This window comes from Labrus mixtus, chromosome 13 (assembly GCF_963584025.1).
Source record: "Labrus mixtus chromosome 13, fLabMix1.1, whole genome shotgun sequence".
Classification (NCBI taxonomy): Eukaryota; Metazoa; Chordata; class Actinopteri; order Labriformes; family Labridae; genus Labrus; species Labrus mixtus.
The window spans coordinates 151,045-158,544 of NC_083624.1; the positions used below are offsets into that span (position 1 = coordinate 151,045).

The 7,500-nt window shown below is 44.5% G+C and overlaps 1 protein-coding gene across 1 annotated transcript in view; it reads right to left on the reverse strand.

Moving 5' to 3' along the window:
- LOC132986558 (kalirin-like) overlaps positions 1-7,500 on the reverse strand; it is a 16,891-nt gene that overhangs the window by 1,346 nt on the left and 8,045 nt on the right. The window lies entirely within an intron of this gene.

The window sequence follows — 7,500 nt, forward strand, 5'->3', positions numbered from 1 at the left end:
TTCATTTGATCATGAGCGAGTCTGTTAATCTGAGCTGTGAACCCCCCGCCTGTAGAAGAGGGAGATGAACTCCAGCCTGAGTCTGGAGGTTGGGGGGGTAGGGGGGGTTGCACAGACTTTTCAGCTTGAGACCTCTGAAATAAGGGACCAGCAGACGCTCGGGTAAACTGTAGCAGTTTACCTCCTCCGTCTCTCACACACACACACACACACACACACACACACACACACACACACACACACACACACACACACACACACACACACACACACACACACACACACACACACACACACACACACACACACACACACACACACACACACACACACACACACACACACACACACACACACACACACACACACACACACACACACACACACACACACACACACACACACACACACACACACACACACACACACACACACACACACACACACACACACACACACACACACACACACACACACACACACACACACACACACACACACACACACACACACACACACACACACACACACACACTGGGAACCCTCCCTCTGGCTCTTGAAGTCTGCAGATTTAACATCATGGAGGAGCTCAGACTGTGACATTGACTTTAGGAGAAGTCGGGAATCGATGAATCTCGTCTTCTATTGTCCTTTTTTAAAACGAGTTCAAATCATCTTTAATGAATGAAATGTGCGCTCAGATTCCTGACATGTTTGGCGCTCTGACGACGACGACGGGATGGAGCGGTCGTTTAATTTCAATGTTCATAAGTCGGCCATGTTTGTTTCTGAAGCCTGAAAGAAACGTCGGGATGGTTTGTGTTGGTAGTTTTATTATTTTTAATGTTGACTTCTGGACTTTGGTCTGGATTGTTTCTTTGCACTCATACAGGAAGTGTAGCACACGAGTGCTTGTTGCATCACAGCTGCTGAAAGCTGCAGCGTAAACGCTCCCTTCTCCAGTGGTTTTATCGAGAACTTCAGCAGCGACTCGTCGACATCAACTCGACTATTTTCACACGACTGTTGATTTTAAAACAGCTGAAGTCGTGCAGCTCCTTAAAGCTCGTGGGATCTTTCCAGCGAGTGCTGAAGCGGTTTGAAGAGCCTGAAGGTGAGAGAACGATCAAACACTGAGAAACCCCCCCGACAGCTGTTTGATGTTTCTCTGCTGATTAAACAGAACAAAACCGACAGTCTCTGAATAAAAATGTCCGACCTCTCTTTGGTTTTATAATCATCAAAAACAAAGAAAAGCTGAGACGAGCACGACTGAAATCTGTGAAGAAGTGTGAACATGTCTCAAAGTGAATCAGAGAGAACACGTTCCATCACTCTGAAATCACACAGAGATGTTTTTATTATGTGACCGGATTATCAGATGGACATTTTTCAGAGTCAATGATCGACACAAACTTTCAGTCATGAAGTGTTCAAAGTGCGAGCTCTGGACTTTAGGGACGCTGTTACTTAAGAACTGACTCACAGTAAAGGTGTTTCAGGGTCATAAAGCCCATGACGTTTGTCGACCTTTTGCCCAGAAACATTAAACGCTATAAAAGCTGAAGTCGCAAATATGCAAGGTACACAAAAACAGAGGTAAACTAATACAAAAGGCATCAATTCTGCATTTCATTATCAGAGGCTTTTATCAAAAGCAACAAACATCAGCGAGTAAGAACGACAACAAGCGAGGAGAGAGAGAGGAGGAAACAACGACAGGAAGTACAAACATACAGCTTTAAGTCTGATCAGACACACAGAGGTGCTTCTTTGAATGGGTGTGTACACTTGGCTTCACTCTTCAGATCCAGAAGCTACGTCCATTTCTCTTACACCGTCTATGATGTGTGTGTGTGTGTGTGTGGACGGGCTCCAGGTCGTAAACAAAGTTTTGTTTTTTTTTCCTTCCCCTCGGCTTTATTTTTCCTCTTTTCTCTGCTCTGCTGTTGTCATGGAAACGTTCAGGTAGTGCGTCTGTGTGTAGAGTTAATGTGTGTGCAGGTAAGCAGGTGATCTTTTCCAGGCTGAAGATCACCTAGCAACAACACTGACCCCGGCTTTCTATGAAGGTGAAGTAAGTTTATACCTGACAGATGGCGCGCACACACACACACACACACACACACACACACACACACACACACACACACACACACACACACACACACACACACACACACACACACACACACACACACACACACACACACACACACACACACACACACACACACACACACACACACACACACACACACACACACACACACACACACACACACACACACACACACACACACACACACACACACACACACACACACACACACACACACACACACACACACACACACACACACACACACACACACACACACACACACACACACACACACACACACACACACACACACACACACACACACACACACACACACACACACACACACACACACACACACACACACACACACACACACACACACACACACACACACACACACACACACACACACACACACACACACACACACACACACACACACACACACACACACACACACACACACACACACACACACACACACACACACACACACACACACACACACACACACACACACACACACGGAGGGGACTGTGTGTATATACTGCAAAAGTGGGGCCTTGTCTTTCTGGTCATTTCAAAATACAATAAAGTAATATCACATTTACTAATGATGTCTTTAAACATAATATTACTTCAAATGTGTTTTCTTACACACACACACACACACACACACACTTCTCCCTAACCGACCAATCAAATCCTCCGACTGTGACGTCTGAGCGCTCATGGAAGTTTCTTCCGTCACTCTCTCTCTCGTGCTGATGTCGGTCATATGACCCGTTTGTGTGCACAGTAAAACACACGCTCGTGCGCACACAGCAGCTTGTGATGGTCATATGTCGGAGCAGAGGAAGATGGCGTTAAGCAAACAGATGTCGTTTACGATCCGTGTCCAATCAGCTTTCAGATGGTCTGCAGATCGTCTGAATGAAAGAGCGATGTGTTCATGATGTTCTTTTTAAAAATCCCTAAAAATGTTTCTGTTGCTGCAGGAAATGATTTCATCTTTACAGAAAATCAAACTAATGTTAAAACGCATTGATGCAGATGAGCTCTGTTTAACGTTACCATGACAACACACAGTACGCACAGAGCAGCAGCGTTATATCAGGGTTAGGTTAAAACTGGACTTAATCCGGTCTCAACTAGTCAGCTACACCACCACCAGGGTCTGACATCCTCCAAACACATCAGCAACCCCCCGTAAAGTTCAAGCAGACCTTCTGTCAGGACTCCTTTCCATGTTATCTATTGTGATCAGTTTTGTATTCTTCAGTCACTTGTCTCTCCTGAAGTTTGATTACTGAGACTTTAGATGGAAAGAGAAAGTTTGATCTCATGACTGCAGGGTTGTTAAAAAAGGTTTGGCTGCTTTACTACAAACCGATTCATTTTATAATTCTGTTTTTCACCTCTGCAAAGTCTAAATTTAAGATATTTGTTTTGAGGAGTCAGGTAGGAGAGTTGCACACTCAGCAGAAGGTGATATTTGTTCTCTTCTGGGTGTTCAGATTGTTGGTTTTGTTGTTTTAATGTGAGCTGGAGAAAATGACGCCTGACTTCTGTTTCTCTTCTGCCGGGAGAGGCCGCGCTGCGTGCTGATGTGGAAATATTTCTGGAGGATTTTTTGATGGACAGGGACCACCAACCCTGACTGGAAGGGGATTACTCCCATATGAGATGAATTTAGAAACTCACTGGATCCTCTCCAGTGTCAGAACGAGAATCATGTTCTAAAATCACAGCGCCTCACTCCAAACCAGAGAAATGAGCCTCTTATATTTTCCAGACGGATTTAAATATTCAACAAAGACGGAGATCTTAGTCTGAATATAAACTCGTGTTTTGAGACGCAGTAAGAAGCGTTCGTATGTGGAGCGCCTCAAAATGGCCGTGATAGCTAGGCCGTCGCTATTATTAAGCTCATAAATCAGACAAAGCAGGAGGATTAACATCCTCCGTTTGATGCTCGTAGTGAAGGTAAAAAGAATCTTAAATATAAAACAAACGGTCAAAAGAAATGGAGCGGTGTCTGTCATACAGCGGACGTCGTCATGGAGACAAGATGCACAGTCAGCACTTTTCTGCCCGAAGGAAACGCCAGGTGGATGCAGGCGCAGAGGAATATAAACAGGTGTTTGTTGGTATGGGGGGCAGAAGACCAGTCCAACCAGTCCAGTATCATACTGGTGGATCTATGATGACAAGAAACCAGAGACTCAGAGTACGAGGTTCAGTTTGTTTACATCTCCATCGATGAGACGCGCTGCACGTTAACCCGGCTACAGCTCCAACAGAAGAGAATCACCTCCACACACACACTTTCTGAAACCATGAACACCAAATAACTTCAGAAACATCAACAAAAACAAACGACTCATCATGAGCACGGTGTCTCTGTACCTGAAGGTGAACGGTTGAGGAGTTCATTCTGATTTTTCTCTGCACTAAACGAGCAACATGTTTGTACTCAGAAAGTTAAAGGCACAGTTTGTAGATTCCACCACCAGGGGGCTCTCAATCAAAACAGTAACAAAAGATGGCGTCGAGGCTGGCGGGGAATCATCACCCGATAGAAACAAACTCAGAGCTGACCGTAGTCATGACGACCGGGTGAAACCGACCTGAGGAAGAGAACATGTTTATAGACGAGCTGATGTATCCGAGTATACGGCAGCTTTGATGTAACATCCCGAGACCACTGAGACCACCTTGTTAAGCGGACTCGGGCACAGTACCGCGGTACGGGACGTTTATGTTCACGCTGATCAAATGAACCAGACTTTCAGGTCAAGTGTATTCTGATCCAGGCCCGGGTCCCTAATGTGAAACCTCCCTCTGTCAAAGTGCCATCAGAGAACTTTAATTTAAAAACTGAATTGAAGAGTTTTTAAGGATCCCAGTTCAACGTGTCAGTTTGTGAAGTAAAAGCTGAAATCTGACACAGTGCAAAGGTCAGTCATATACCCGTCTCTAAGAATTACATAATGAGGTCGTGTGTTATTGTTTATGAGCAGTTCTGTGGACGGAGGTCGTCTTCAAATCCAGGTGAAAACATTTAAATAATGACATCATCACATTCAGCTGTGTCAAAGTCAAACTAACACCTTCAGCCCGTTCACATAAATCAGAGCTTCAGTCTGCTGCTCACACAGCTAACAGCCTGCTTCCTGTCTGCACACACACGCCCTGTTTAACCATTAACCTCCTCCGTCACACACACACAGAGACACACACACACACATCAGACCAACAGCTCAGTTTCACTCTCCAGATTTAAAACTGAATGAAGATTGAATCCAGAGTCTTTGAAATGTTTACAGCTGCAGGACGACGACGACACATCTCCAGTCTTCACTGGAGCAGAATCATCTGCAAATGAACCAACAGGTCGACATCGAGGCAGCAGAGGAAGAGCTCTGTTTTCACATCATGTGGAGACTTAGAGAGGAGTTTGGAGGGACGCTGTGACGCTGTTATTTAAACAACATTCAGAGCAGGAGAGGAGGTGGGAGTGAATCTCAGGTCAGGTGGGTATCAAACGTATCTGATACCGTATTATTCAAATCTTTAGTTAAAGTCTTAATGAAGTTTTCACTAACTGATGATGTCAGTTTGAACTTCTCTGCAAAGATTACAAAGAACGTGAACGTGCAGAACATAATTTGTATTGTCATTAAAAAGCTGCACTGCAGAAACTCAAATCTTTCCAAGTTCATGTGTGTCACATCGAGGAGGAGAAGATATCTAATCACAGGAAAAGTCCACATGAACGTCTAATTCAAAGACAGAAAAGATGAAATATAAAGTTTGTAATAAGTGGAAAAAGCTTCAGATTCTGCAGGAGATAAATACGTGTGTAGTTTCAGTTTGTCCGTCTCCCTCTTTCCCATTCTCAAACCCGGCACACTTTCAGCAGACGGCTGTTCATCATGAGTCTGGATTCAGTCGAGGTTTCTGACTCTTAAAGGAAGTTTTTCTCTCCTCTGTTTCTTTGTAAAATGTAGCTCATGATGGATTAACGCTGGGTAAGGTCTTTTAGCTGCTCTTTTTGTGTCTCCAGATAAAACGTGTTATGAATGATTGATTGATTGATTGATTGATTGATTGATTGATTATGGAGGCAGGAGCCAGCGGGGAACTTGTCCAAAAAGAAGCAGCAAACAACAGAAACATGGCGTGATGGTGAAAAATCCTGATATTGATTTTATAAGTTTCTTGTTTCTGCACACAGAAAAACACAAAACGTTTCGGCCCCTCTGAGTCAAGAGTATCAAGGTCACACTGGACGAGGCTCAGAGGGGCCGAAGACCTCATCGACTCCTCATGAGCTGATGCACGGTCAGAATCAGAAGGTTAGTGTGACAGTTAAAAAGGTAGAAGCAGCGCGTGTCGTTACCCAGTCTTTGAACGAGAAGATAACAGTAAGATGATTCTTTTCAAACGTTACGTTGCCGTGGAAACGATGACGGACACTAAATAACTTGTAGGTCATCAAACTTTGATTTAACGCTCCTGAGAGGAGAAACAGACTGAAGTCTTTTTATGAGCTACAAACACAAATGAGACGTTCAGAGAGGAGTCATGACACTTCTTTGACACTGATAGTTATTGTGAAAGCCTCTCCCTGCAGGCAGAGTCAGCTGGGACGTTATAACACCTTTTCAGAGGCCACACCAAAGATTCATCAGGAGATTAAAGTTAAAGCAAGAGGAAAAACCCCGACGTAGACGAGAAGAGGAGAAGACACGTTTACAGCCTGAGATCTCAAACTGTGTGAAGCCTTTAAAGTGTTACAGAAGCTGGAGAATAAATAAACGTGTTTAAATGTTGAAAAGAGGATTAGAGCAGCAGGAGAACAGGTGAAGAGGAGAACAGGTGAAGAGGAGAACAGGTGAAGAGGAGAACAGGTGAAGAGGAGAACAGGTGAAGAGCTGGCTCAGTACTCACTCTGCTGCTCTCTTTAAACAGTTTAAAGCTCATCCACTTCGGCATGTCGACCTCTCCTCTCTGACGCTCTCTCACTCTGTGACAACTCCCTCACCCGTGTCTCAGACACACACAGCACGCCCTTTCTTTCTCTCTCTCTCTCTCTCTCTCTCTCTCTCTCTCTCTCTCTCTCTCTCTCTCCCTCTCTCCCTCTCTCTCTCTCTCCCTCCATGTCACCCACTCCCTGGAAGCTCCCAGAGCATTAAACACTTTCAAGACTCCTTTTCTCTGTGTGTGTGACACCAAAGTCATATGACCAGCAGATGGTAACTGTAAAGCTTTAGTCTGAACTCGATACTGAATGAATTTGATTCATGAGAACACACACACACACACACACACACACACACACGCAAAAGAACAAGCAGCGATTCATACAATATATATTACAGCCGCAC